The sequence below is a fragment of the Perognathus longimembris genome, chromosome 24 (assembly GCF_023159225.1).
Source record: "Perognathus longimembris pacificus isolate PPM17 chromosome 24, ASM2315922v1, whole genome shotgun sequence".
Lineage (NCBI taxonomy): Eukaryota > Metazoa > Chordata > Mammalia > Rodentia > Heteromyidae > Perognathus > Perognathus longimembris.
Window position 1 is genome coordinate 25,645,346 of NC_063184.1, and position 14,401 is coordinate 25,659,746.

Genomic DNA, 14,401 nt, shown 5'->3' on the forward strand with positions numbered 1-14,401 from the left:
ACAAAGTAGTCTTCACAGTTTGTTTGTTAGTTTGTTTTGCCAGTCCTGGGCAAACTCAGGGCCTGAGCACTGTCCCTGGCTTCTTTTTGCTCAAGGCTAGCACTCTGCCACTTGAGCCACAGCGCCACTTCTGGCCATTTTCTCTATATTGATGCTGGGGAATCAAACCCAGGGCTTCATGTATATGAGGCAAACACTCATGCCACTAGGTCATATTCCCAGCCCCTCTTCGCAGTTTTAAAGAATTATCTATTGGCCAGGCCCTGGTGGCTCACACTTGTAATCTTAAGTACTCAGGAGGCTGAGATCTGAGAATCATGGTTTGAAGCCAACCCCCATTAGATTCTTGTCTCCAATTAGCCACTCAAAAATTGGAAGCGGAGCTGTGGCTCAAAATGGTAGAGCACTAGCCTTGAGCAAAGGCTCAGGGACAGTTCCCAGGCCCTGAGTTCAAGCCCCAGGAAGGAAGGAAGGAAGGAAGGAAGGAAGGAAGGAAGGAAGGAAGGAAGGAAGGAAGGAAGGAAGGAAGGAAGGAAGGAAGGAAGGAAAGAGAGAGAGAGTATTGGTATTCATGTGTGTATATTTGGAGGTTTGGGGAAATATTAAGGATCATGCCAGAAAAGAAGCCATCTGAAAAGGAAGCTGAAAGCCCAGCAAATCATAAAGGAGGGGAAATTCTAATGTAAAACACGACTCCACTTATCAACTTCATGGTTTCTATCCCAAAGTTATTAGCCATAGAGGAACTGAAATTCACTTCTTAATTTTCTAAATCTTTGTTATCACATCTGAAGCCCCCCCAACTCTCGATGGAAATGTTCTTAACCATAGTAACAACAAAGTTAACATCAATATGATTTTTAGTAAGAATTAATATTACATTTCTCACTGTGTAGATACAATAAAAACAAAAACCAAACGTATACACAGACACACCCACTCCTAGATTCATTCCATAAGTTTGCCAGAATCTGAACACAGGCTTGTAGTCTTCAAACTCCTGGCCATCTCATTTCCCAAAGCAGCCCTCCCTCCTCCCCCAGAGTGTGTGTTCTGAGAAGGCCGAACTGTGGCAACTTGGTTTATCTATGAATGACACTTCAACTTGATCTGTGCTTGAAGCTGGGAAAATACCTTGATTCATAGTACCAAACAATTCTATGCCTTCTACAGGAAATATTCTTTTCCAAATACTAATGACAGGGGTTTTTTTCCAGCAAAAAAAAAATTAAAGTATTTTAGCTTGTATTAAGAAAACTGTGCTTAGTGCAAAACCATTTGGTGTAAAACAAATGAACTCATGGGGGAAGAGGGAAAGGGGGAGGGGGAGGGGGGAATGAGGGAGGCGGTAACAAAACAGTACAAGAAATGTACCCAAGGCCTAACTTATAAAACTGTAACCTCTCTGTACATCACTTTGACAATAAATAGAAAAAAAACTTGTGCTTAGCTATTTGAGTATAGTTACACGACACGCCCATTTTCCATACGCTCTGGATAGGCCATGAAAGAGAATAAGAAATGGCACTTACTATCCAATATCTATCATCTTCAGCCTGCAAAGGAAAATACTACAGGGGTCTCTAATTAGCCAGCATTACCCTCTAGACTTCCTACAGAGTGCCTCCATGAAGAGCCAGAGGAAAACATTCATCGATTGGATTCAATGTGGCTCATCTCTCAGGAGCTCAGAATGTTGGCAACTATCTGCTTTTTAACCACATCCCTATGACCTCAGAATAGTGAAGGAATAGACCATCTCTTAAAGATAAGGAAACCAAAGCTAAAGGACATTCCCAAGGTCATCTATCTAGTAAAATCATTGAATCAAAAGACTCAGCTTTCAAGTTTTCTGCCTTAGGTGGCAACTCCATGATACCTAATCTTGAGTGTAACACTACACTTCACTGGTGTGTGTGTGTGTGTTTGAGTATGTGAGTGTGTGTGTGGAACAAAAATGATGGAGTCCTTACTTCATCAGCATTAAAGTCTAAATGACAGCCCCAGGGCACACAAGAATTCAAGAATGGTTTCATTGAAATCTCTTTGTACAACGACTTAAAGGTTAAATAATAAATACATAAAATGTTTGAGTTGATAGTCATGGCTGGAGAGGTCCTAGTTTTGATGCCCAGACTCATTGAAAAGAAACAAATAAAGAAAAACGACATTATGATTGTCAATTCAAATCTGCTAAAACAACAACTTTATTTTGAATTTTTTCTTATTATCCTTTAAAATACTGAGCCATGCTTGGTACTGGAAAAAAAAAAAAGCAGAGAGAAAATAGCATATTCGATTTTTCTCTGGTTTTCTTTTTTTTAACCCTAGAATTTTAGAGTCAAGACAAAGAAAAACATTTATAGTACTCCAATGATACATGTTGTCAAATGAAATTTCTTAAGCTCACACTTTTACGGCTTAATGCTTAAACGAAACATCTCATTCTAAGGTTACGGTAATTACTGTAGTGGATGAGAAGAAGTCTTTGTTAATACTGTTTATTCAGATGTTCAATTAATTGTGCATACTCTGAACACTAATTTCAAATCCTGGGTGATCACAGCTCTGTCACAAGTGACCTGTTGAAGGCATGAAGATCTTCAGAATCAACATAAAGCCTTGCAAGCCCTAAAGACACCCCCAATGCTTCCCAGACGACAGCTGCATACCGGAGACAAGGAACAGTGCCGGGCTCGGGGAGGAGCGATGTGCTAAGCAGAGCGGAGCCCCGCGGGGAGCCTGCCGCCCCGCTGAAAACGCCCTCGGGAGCATGCGCCAACTCTGCCACAGCCTTTAATCAAAGAGCCTGGGCGCTAGCAGCTTCTGTTCTCCTAAACTAGAAAAGCCATAAATGTTTAGCTCGAGTCTCAGCTGACCTCCTTTTCCCACTAGGGTTGTTTCTGTGAAATGCTGGAGACCCTGCCTGCTCACAGAACCAGCAGGAAAACCGTACAGGTTAATTAGGGCGCCGGAATAGGGTCGGTCCTTCTGCATCTGGTCCATCTGGTGCATCTAGATGCACAGCTAATATCCAACATGTGGGCAAACGCTAAGAGAAAGAATAAAGGCATGAAGGAAGAAATCCTCTTTTTGTTTTGTTTGCTTGTTTAGTGTGTTCTGTTTCATTTTAAGTGCGGGTAGTGGGATTAGTGCGGGTAGCTTGGATTCAAGGCCTCGTGCTCTGGTTTGGCTTTTCCTCTCCAGGCTGGCACTCTACCACTTGAGCCACAACTCCACTTTTGGACTTTTGCTGGTTAATTGTGGAAATAGGAGTCTCTCAGAAGATGCCCTAGTCAGGTGAGATTTTTGTTGTTGTTGTTTTTTAATACTATAACAAAATGAGTCAGGCATTGGTGGCTCATGCCTATAATCCTAGCTACTCAGGAGGTTGAGATCTGAGGATCGAGGTTGGAAAAGTCCATGAGCAGAAAAGTCCATGAGACTTTATCTCCAATAAACTACTCAGAAAAAGCCAGAAGTGGAGCTGTGGCTCAAGTGGTAGAATACTAGCCTTGAATAAAAGAAGCTCAGGGATAGCATGCAGGCCCTGAGTTCAAGCACCAGAACCAGAGCGCACACGTGCATGCATGAACGTGCACGCATGCACACATACACCTGTAACAATAATGCTACAGACTAAGTGGCTTTAAGCAACAGAAATTCTGTACCTGTATGTATGTGCATATGTCTGTGTGTGGTGGTTGTGGTATTGAAGCTTGAACTCAAGGTCATGGCTGCTTTTTTACTCAAGACTGGTGTTCTACCACTTGAGCTATGCCTCCATTTCTGGACTTTCGCTGGTTAATTGGACATCAGAGTCTCTCAAATTTATTTGAACGGGCTGACTTCCAACCAAGATCCTCAGATCTCAGCCTGCCAAGTAGCTGGAATTACAGGTATGAGCCAGCAGTTTCCAGCTTGGTTTATTTGTTGTTGTTGTTGGTAGTGGGGCTTGAAGTCAGGGCCTGGGCGCTATCCCTGAGCTTTTTCACTCAAGGATAACACTCTATCACTTTGAGCCACAGCACCACTTCTGGCTTTCTGGTGGATAATCGGAGGTAAGAGTCTCATGGACTTTCCTGCTCGGGCTGGCTTCGAACCGCGCACCTCAGATCTCAGACTTCTGAGTAGCTAGGATTGTGGGCATGAGCCACTGGCACCTGGCTAGTTTTATTTTGTGTGTTTTTTGACACGAGGTTTCCCCAAGCAGCCCAAGCTGGTCAGCCACTGGAAACCAGGGCCTCAGACTACTTGAAGGCCAGGAACAATGGTGCACGCCACCCCACCTGGCCAGAAGAGCCACTTTTTAAATGCTGTAGTCAGCATCCGATTGATGAAGGCGCCAGCTAGCTAGAGGGCCTTCGCGTGGCCGTGGCTGAGGCTCTCTGGAGGTGTAGAACAGCAGCTCCTCCGCCCCAGGCTCTGTCTGGCCCTCTGTACAGCATAACCGCACACTTTTCCAGCTGCCTGGGGTCCCCAGGAGCAGCACTTGCCATCTTTGCTGGGTTTTCCCCTCACATCACTGTTACCTTCTCCACGGACTCCATGTTTGGGGCCTCGCCCTCCATTCCCATATTGAAGCGCTAAACTCTGATGACGGCACTTGGGAGACAATCAAGTGATGAGAATGAGGATGGAGCCCTTGCCATAGACTTGGTGCCTTAAAAAGGGGACAGGATGCTTCCTTCCCTCGCTTCCTCCCCACCTCCCCGCACCACGTGAGGACCCGCGGAGAAGAGCATCTGTCTCTAAGTCAGAAGAGACCCCTTGGCAGAACCTAGCACACATGGCCCTGCACCCTTCCCAGCCTCCACGCCTGTGAGAAAGCACTTCTAGCAGGTGCCAGAAGCTCAAGCCTGCAATCCTAGCTACTCAGGAGGCTGAGATATGAGGATCGCGGTCCAAAGCCTGCCAGGTAGAAAAATCCATGAGACTTTTAGCTCCAATGAACCACCCCAAAACCCTGAAGTGGAGCTGTGTTTAAGCGGCAAAGCACCAACCTTGAGAGAAAAAAAAAAGCAGGGGCTAGGACTACGGCCTAGTGGTAGAGTGCTCACCTCGTATACATGAAGCCCTGGGTTCGATTCCTCAGCATCACATACATAGAAAAAGCCAGAAGTGGTGCTGTGGCTCAAGTGGTAGAGTGCTAGCCTTGAGCCAAAAGAAGCCGCCAGGGACAGTGCTCAGGCCCTGAGTTCAAGCCCCAGGACTGGCAAAAACAGACAAATAAACAAAAAACCAACATCAATGCCCGACTGGGGCGTCATGGGACACAGTAGCACAGTGTGGGTTTGGGGGGCAGGGGTGTGTGTGTCTGGCTGTTCACTGCAATGGTCTCAGCACCAGGCACTCAGTAGCCAACTTAGTTGTTTTTCATGAATTGTCCTAATGAAGTACAACACAGCATGCAGTTGCTGTGGACTGACACTGGACATGGCCGACATGGCCGATATGGCCAATATGGCCGACCTCCCCAGGTGACGGCCGAACCACATCCCCAGCGGATAAACACTAATGACGCATTTTAACATGGTCACAAATGCAGAAGAAAGGGGACGCTCTTGTGGCTGCCTAAGAAGGCAGCAGAGAAACGGCCTTACGAATGAGGGGCCTGGTCCATAAAGCACACACTGTGGGGAATGTAACACAGCCATCAGGAAAGAAAAATCTTTGCAGAGGCAAACGCCGCCCTGCCTCCCCTCATCCCCATCAGCCTGGTGTGTGTCGATTTCTCCCATCAACTACAACTTGGGGGGACAAGGATACCAAATGGAACAGAACTTGATAGAAGACGAAATGAGAGAAAAAGGCCTGGGTCGGCAATTCGAACATGTAGACCACAATTCCCATCCCAAATCATAAGAAACACATCGAAACTCTTGGCGGCGGACACCGGTATGAGGAAGAAGGATTGGAACAGGAAAGTCAGGAGGGAGCCGGCCTTAACCGGTCTGGCTGGCCTAGGAAACAGGGCTGTGACGCACAGGCCACGGGGCCCTCTGAAAAATGACATCTGAGTATGTAATTTGTGGGTAAATTGCAACATACTTGATTATACATCACCCTAGGGGTAACTCAATTCCTGGTCCCTACCCACCCCACCCCCACCGTGTGTGTGTGTGTGTGTGTGTGTGTGTGTGTGTGTGTGTGTGTCTGGTTTTTGAACAAAGCACTTCACTGGCCTCCACCATGCCATCCTCCAGCCTCAGCCTCCCGAGGGCTGAGGTTACAGGCATGCACCAATTCCATCTCTATAGTCTAGTTTTTATAGGGCTTCTGGGTCACTGTTTCTCTTTGCGCCCTGTTAGGTGACTTTATTAAGACAATTACAGGGCTGGGAATATGGCCTAGTGGCAAAAGTGCTTGCCTTGTATACATGAAGCCCTGGGTTCAATTCCCCAGCACCACATATAGAGAAAGTGGCCAGAAGGGGCGCTGTGGCTCAGGTGGCAGAGTGCTAGCCTTGAGCAAAAAGAAGCCAGGGACAGTGCTCAGGCCCTGAGTCCAAGGCCCAGGACTGGCAAAACAAAACAAAACAATTACATTCCTAATTATTCTTGGCCCAGTGACAAGGGTGTAAAAAGGCAAATAATAATCATAAATATACAAAAATAAAACTAATAAAAATAACAAACCTGGTCCGTTCATAGGCTGGAAATCACGAATCACTAGGCATACCTATAACTCACCACGTGGTCCCCTTTACCTGCTAGCACAGGTAAGCCCTGGAGCTCCAGGTATGATGAGAGAAACAGGCACTAGGAGTTATCTGAAGTTATGGAACTTGTATCATCAATGAGGGCTCGGCGAAAAGAAAGTAAAGAGGACACTCTTTCCTGCAATTAAAACGGGGTGACCCACTTCTGTGAAATCAAGCTTCTCCCCCAGGAGGGCAATTTTGTAAATGAGAAAAACTAGACGTGTCTTTGTCCTGATGGTGCATAGATGCGTGTGGTAGAGAGAGAGGCGTATCTATTATGAAAGAGCCCGCTACACAAGAAAGGAGACGCCCAGGCTCTCTCTCTTATGTCCAGGGTCTCATCTAGGACAAGCTGGCCTTTCCAGATACAAGCTGATTTTTAAGCTATTATCTTGATGACATATATACTATCTCCCCAAGCTCTTTCTTTAGTATAGCTTTGGGGACTGCCTGCGACAGTGCGCTCCGTGGAAGTCCGCATCTCCTCAGTCTTTGCTCTGAGAAGGCTGAGTTTACGTGCTGGAGTGTTAAGTGGTCAGGCTAATTGACAGTCTGGTACCCTGAGACAATAAGGGTGAGTGTGGGGGGGTGTCTCTCCTCCCTGCATCTACCACCACGGTGCCAAGTCTCCCCCTTCCTTCCTCTGGGGATTACACAAAAAGGAGCCACAGGAAGGGCAGGGAGCAGCCAGATTGCTAAGGGGTGGGGATGGAGTCTAGGGATGGGGAGAGGCTAACAAGAGGGAAAGACAGAACTTAAAAAGGTACAAAGCAGCCCCCCTCTTTTGTGCATCTAGTGTATAGAAAACTTATTATTTCATTCTGTTGTGGGATGGAATAAATGTCTTTCATTTAATAAGTTTTAAAGAAAATAGTCAAAGCACCTCATGAAAAAATAGAGGCAGTGGAGAGAAGGTAGTGAAGGACCTAGAAAGATTAACATACAAAAGGATGGTATTCAAATACTGGATACTGGCAAACCCCCACCCCCCTTCCCCATTTTCTGGTCAAAGTCCCCAGATTCTATGTGGAAACTGGATATGTTAAATTTAGACAAACCTACACAATAGAAATATATTCACAAAACCCTAGCAGCAACCCCATGAAAGAGTAAATTGGACCAACACTGAGGCCCTTGCACTAGTAAGAAAGGGACATAGATGGCACCAGGGAATTATTTTAAAAGCCATTACAAGCGTGTGCAAATGGCCAGCTTGCTACAATTTATAGGGAATTCACATTCTTTCATGAACAAAAACTAGCATGAGGTAGAGTGTGCGACTAGCTCAATAGTAGAGCACTTGCTTACCACGCACAGGGCCCCGGGTTCAATCCCTGGCAATGGTGTGTGTGCGCGCATGCGCGTGCCAGGGGTGGCCGCAGAGAGTAACTAAGAACATATAAATATTTGGTTAACGCCTTTGTCTCATCAGAGAGATAATGAAGAGGCACAAGGGAGTCTTAAAATTTTTAAGCTTAGGTATTTTTTAAAAAAAATCTGAGTATATGAGTCTTATCTATTTAAGATAAGTAAGAGAAATTCATAAGTTTAAAGAAATGAATGCTAAAAAGCTAACCCCATAAAGGCCATTTTCATTTTTTTTAAGACAAAGAATGAGTGTTTTTACTTCCTGTGAGAGGGCCAGAGAGTCCACTAAATCTTTTGTAATCCAGTACACTGAAAACCCAAGTCATCCCAAGACTGTAACGTTAACTTTGGTGGGAAATGTGCACAGATGTTATTCTTTGAATGCATGTTGCTGAGCTGTGCATACGACTCCACTGGATCTTGAAGCTGCACCTTGTCAGAATTTTTACATTCCGCCACGCTGTAACCTTTGCAATGCAAATCGCTTGTGTCTTTCTAGGAGAAAACTCAGAAGACATCTTTCAAGATTGAGGAAGAGCTGCTAACTAAAGGCTGGGCACCAGAAACAGCATTCTTACCCAGCAGACATGAACTTCTCATTGTGGGCCTCCTGTCCCTTCCTGGAATGCATTATTTAACATCATAGCGGTATGAAAAGAAACTGTGCTCATAAATGGCCTACCACCTCCCAAGTAATGAAAGAGCCCAGAAAATAAAACTCACCTTCTAGGCAAAACAGAATCCTAATAAACTTAAGAAATCAATTTCAGAATCTGAGCAAAACAATGGTTCTCTTCACCTATTGTAGACTTTTTCCTTTTGTAAACCTCTAACGATTTATTCATGGGGAATAAAACCGCTGTAATATGATCTAAGCTGAAGAAAAAAAAACAACTGATTTTTTTTTTAATGACACATTCTGAGTCTATCCCTGTTCTTGAAAGCTATGACATTGAAACCATCTTTTTCCCCCAGACAAAAGTATTTTATTGGCTTTGGGATCCATTTATAAACATTCAATTTTTAATTGAAAATAACTAGCCTACCTATTTGCTCTCCGATGGCCCTACAATAAAGACCAACGACAGGGTGGGGCGTTCTTGGAGAGAAAGCTCTGACAGAAAAATTACCCGGGGTTTTAGGAAGCAAGCCTACCTATCAGCCCAACATCTTTTTTTTTTCCTCCTTCTTTTATCTGTCATAAAGCTGCTATTGGGCTTCACCCAGATTATAATTCAGAGACCAGGGACAAGAACTGTCAGAAAAAAAATAAAATTCTCTTGCAGATTTATTTGTTGGCCCTCAATGGAATTGCGAATTCTGAGGGTCCAGCCACGCAGTGGGAATGAATGGGTTTCCTATGGTTACCGGCAACCCCATGCAAGTCAGCCCCAGGGTTCTTTAACGAGGGCAGGGTGGGGGAAGGGCCCTGTAGCTCATTTTCTTGGGTAGCTAGGAAGGCATCCTGCAAATCCAGTATTTCATCCCAACAGAAAGATGCAGTGGGGGGAAAATATCCTATTTACAATAAGTCATGACAGCACTAAAGTAAAAAACAACCACTCTAGTCAGTTCACAATAGAACTTGGTAAGAAAATCTTTCATGCTTTCTCCCCCATACAGACTTGTTCATTTGATGCCTTTGTGTAAGGAGAATGGCTCTCCTTCTGTGACACAGTTGTGAAGCATGCAGAGAAAAAGAGGGGAGGAAACAGCCAGAAGAGAGAAAGTAGAAATCAGCTATCGGCCCAGTAAGAACACCAAGCAATTCCAGCATTTAGGACCTACCCATTTCTGCACGGACTCCTCAACAAGGCAAAGAATTAAATCCACCCAAACCTATCACCGAAGCTCGGCGGCAATTCCAGAGCACAATGCACATTTCTACTAACATCTCAAGTTTGGAAGAAAAAACAAACAAACAACAAACAAACCACCATGCAAAGAAATTGGTTTCCGTTGCCTACCATGCAGTGCAGCCATCATCAGAAGCCCAGCATCTCTTCTGTTCTAAGTAGTGATGTGCCAGCTCATGCACAGAAAGAGGAAGGGGGGGGGGGGATGGAGGAAATGAGAGAAGGCTCAGGAAAGTCGGCAGGAATGTTTCTGGGTCATGAACAAGTGGGAGACCCTCTTCGGTATTTAGAGCAATCAATCTCTATCCTGCAGAACATCTTTTTCTCAGCGTCTGTTGAAAAGACTGCAGAAAGCCAGGCAAGGGATTATGGGATAGGGATGCAGCAGCGAGCTGCAATGAGATTCGCGGGTGGCTTGCTCTCCCCTCTGAGTCAGCAGTCAGCTGCTGGCATGCTTTCACGCAGGGCCTCCAGCCTCCAGCCCCCCCTCCGCCCCCCCAGTGTGCCTGCAGGATGAACCCCAGGAGAGAGTCCCAGTGACACTTCCTTGCAAGGCCGGCAGAGCTGGTACCCAGGATGTTGCAAATCAGAGAGAGAAGATGCAAAGTGGGGGTTACAAGGAAAATAGATTTGGGAAGGAAAACTCAGAATACGGTACCTCGTTTTGAAAAGTTCACATTTAGAAGAGGATCTGGGGTGAGATCTCATATGAATCGCTGTGGAAAACAAAAATTTCTTTGGATGTTTCAGCTAGCTTGAAACACAAATTAAATTTTTTTTAAGTGGAAAAACCAGTCCAGTTCTACAAGTCTCTCCCTCTCCTTGCTGGGTATTTATCCAGAAAAGACTCTATGAACTACAGTTCCACAAAATAAAAAATGGAAGAAGACGCTTTTTATAGTTCTAATCATTCAGGGAAAAATCATATAGCACAATAATCTGCTTTAGGGGAGACCAGATTCCGGTTTCAGTTTTTCTGATAGTGAAGTTTTGCATAATTTTATTTCTCACCAAGTTATTGAACATATTTTAAAAGCCCTGATAGCATAAAAGTGATCAACAAGTAGCTATATGAAATTGATTAGGCCTTGTTATTACAGACAATACATTAGAATAAAAAATCCTGGAAGTGGCATTGTGGCTCAAGTGGTAGAGCGCTAGCCTTTGAGCTGAAGAGCTCAAGGACAGCGTCCAGGCCTAGAGTTCAAGCCCACAACTGACCAAAAAAAAAAAAAAAAAAAAAAAAAATCCTGTGAATCAGAATAGAATTCACAGTCACATTCTTTTCTACAGCAATGGTGGCATGAAATAATACTGTATGTTCTTTGATGGGTTATTTTTAAAGCCATAGTTAATAATTTAATTTAAATTATAAGACTGCAAATTTGTTTTTTTTCCTTGCTGTGGTCAGTAATTGGCAGGCCCCAGAAATACACAAACATATCCATTTTTATATTTTAGGTGGTACACAGTTCTCAAAAACCTAGGTTAACACCAGGAAGTTGAATTCTGTAGGTTATTTTAATAGCCTCATTAAGATGAGGCTATTGTATGTACATACCAAACCGTTATCCCATTGAAAACATATTTCAATGACTTATATTCACAGACATTACAGTGTATACAGTAGTAACTGTATACATACATACAGTATATTTAGTTATTACCCTAATCAACTTTAGAACATTTTCATCACCTCAAAGCAAACCCAAAACCTCTTTTGCCGTCACTCCCTTTAGCATCTCTTCTTATTTCCCACACTCCTAAGCAATTGCTAATCTATACAGATTTCAAGTTGTATTAGACCATCTCACGCAAGTGGATTTCTCTATTCTAGATTATCACACGAATGAAATCATATTAAATGTGGTTTTATGTAGGTGTGACTGTTTTCACTCAGCATGCTTTCAAAGTTCATCTATGTTGTAGCGTGTATCAGAATTTCTTTTCTTTTTGATGGCCAAACAATATTCTGTTGTATGGTTGGAGTACATTTTATTTATCCATTCTTCTCAATTGATGGGCATCTGGGTTGTGTTTTCTTTGTGGCTACTATAAATGCTGAGATAAACATCTGTATACAGGTGTTATGTAGACATATGTTCTGCTTCAGAAAGGGGACTCCACCTCCAAGAGCTTTTGGAAAGCCCTTCATGCACCAAGATGGTGCATACGTTTCAGTAGTAAGATTACTCCTGAAACTATAGGGAGATTACTCCTACCTAGGTGCACCATGTCATCTTCCAAGTACCAGGCATTACAAAGGTGTCTGAGCTGGTATGACGCAGTCCTGAGCTCTTCCTACTTTGTTACTGAGTCCATCTCAAGACCAAAGTCATCGAGCGCTAACCCCTTTATTCTCCTGATCTCTCTCTTTCTCAACCTATCCGTCTCAGTTTCTGCTTCTTTGCCACCATGAGCTGAGCAGCTGTGTACCACTACACCCTCTCCACCATGATGCCAGACCCACGGAGATGAGGCCAAACAAGCAAGGACTGAAACTCAGGGAACTATGAGCGGAAATAAAACTGTTCTCCTTTAAACTTTCTCTCACCTATGTGTCACAGCAACAGAGGACTAACACAGGGTCATATTTGTTTCCGATCTTTAATATGAAATTGGGAATACCTCTTCTGTGGCAATGGATTACCTGACACAGAATAGCTAAATTCCAAATACCTATGTCACTGTCTGGGTAACGAATGTCTGGGTAAGATGAGGTTTCAAGGTTTACTTAGCTTGGACTTAAATAAATGCACCAAATATTATTTTAGGGAAGTAAGTTTTTATGAAGTGTAAGATGCTTTCTTTTATGGATGTGGACAAACCTTCCCGTTTATAATCCTTAGGCACAATACTTGATATCATGTTCTTTCACCTATAACTGGGAGTTACATAATTTCATTTTTGTAATTGACAGGTGTATTTTCCTGTCTCAATCTTTAGAGGAATCTCTCCCTTTCCCCCTCATCAGGGTCTGTTATTTGGTGGGGAAAGGGGTTATGCCTTCTGTGTATGCAGGTGACTGCCACCCCCTGAACAGCTCATGGAGAAGGGGCATATTCTTGTCTTATTCTGACTACAGGAAAATCAAAAGGCAAAAGCAAGCAAACAAAATGCTCTTTTTGCTTCGCCGTTGTTTGGCCTAGCGAATTCAAACTTGCCTATGCTCCCGAGTTTATGTGGAATAGAATCTCCCAGTAGGTTCCTCATTCCTCCCATGTCTTCGCTGGTGTGCCTGTTGGAAGTACACGAGATTTTTCTAGGCAGGCTTTCACGATCTCACTTTGCATGCTGGTAATTAAATTCCAGCTGGTGCCACATGCCGGCTTGCTTCGTGGGTTTGCCTGGTTTAATCGGTTGCAGATGGGCTTTGAGTAGGGGGCTGGGATGCTGACCTATGGATCTGTAGTTGAGCCTTGGGTCCCGGTCCATGCTAGGCCGCCCTTCTCCACCTGGTGCATGCCAGGCAACCCTTCCCCACCTGGTGCATGCCAGGCAGCCCTTCCCCACCTAGTGCATGCCAGGTGCATAGGATCTGGGAGTCAGCTCTCCTTGGCAGCCCTGCTATGGTGGAAACAAGCCTATAGCTGCAGCTAAGGCCTGACTGGGCATCTATTCCACTTCTCCACATTCCTTCCAGTCACTCCCACGCAATGGAGTAGCTTTAAACCAACGTGACAGTGATCACTGACAGCCCTGGACATGCTCCTCTCTGTGGGCCCAGCAATCAGGCCTCTGGGCTGCTAAGGGAACCATCACAGAGATGGGTAATCCGCGCAGACTGCCAGGCCAGGCCGAGTGCCGAGAGCATTCACCGCCCCGCCCTCCGCCTCCATGGCAACAGGGAGGAGGAGCGCCAAGCCAGGCCGAGTGCCGAGAGCATTCACCGCCCCGCCCTCCGTCCCCATGGCGACAAGCACCGCCCCAGGGAGGAGGAGCGCCAGGCCGAGTCCCGGAGAGCCTCCACCGGCCCCGCCCCCGCCTCCATGGCAACAAGCACCGCCCCAGGGAGGAGGAGCGCCAAGCCAGGCCGAGTGCCGAGAGCATTCACCGCCCCGCCCCCGTCCCCATGGCAACAGACACCTCCCCAGGGAGGAGGCGCGCCAGCTCGCCACGGCGGCTACAGAAAGAAGAGAGAGTCTCCTCCACCCAGATGGAGATGGCGCTGCCCGGGTGAGAACTTCTTCCCCTGCCCCCTACCCGTCACTGCCTCGGTTTGCTGTCCTAATCTTACTCCTCAAGTGGAAGCGATGGGCATGGGGGGCCCGCGGTGACGGCACCCCAGCTCCGAGCCTCAGGGACGGCCCCGGCCCCCTGCCTGGGCTCATCTCAGCTGTGGGGGCGTTTGGCAGAGAGAGATGGGGGGGGCACCGTCCCCAGAAGACTGCTCCCCGCCACCGGTCACCAGGGGGGGCACCCCGCCTGTCAGCTCCAGTGAAGGTCAGCACGGCCCTGAAGAGACCCGTGTCCC

The 14,401-nt window shown here is 45.6% G+C and overlaps 1 protein-coding gene across 4 annotated transcripts in view; it reads right to left on the bottom strand.

The window, feature by feature from the left end:
* The window catches only part of Trim2 (tripartite motif containing 2), a 96,017-nt gene that overhangs the window by 34,076 nt on the left and 47,540 nt on the right, over positions 1-14,401 (bottom strand). Inside the window, exon 1 of one of the 4 annotated variants that reach the window (XM_048333335.1) lies at positions 2,532-2,549. The exons of the other annotated variants lie outside the window; for them this stretch is intronic. The gene's annotated coding sequence lies outside the window, so the exon portion shown is untranslated. Of the gene's footprint in view, positions 1-2,531; positions 2,550-14,401 lie in introns of those variants that run through there. 4 annotated transcript variants of the gene reach the window in all.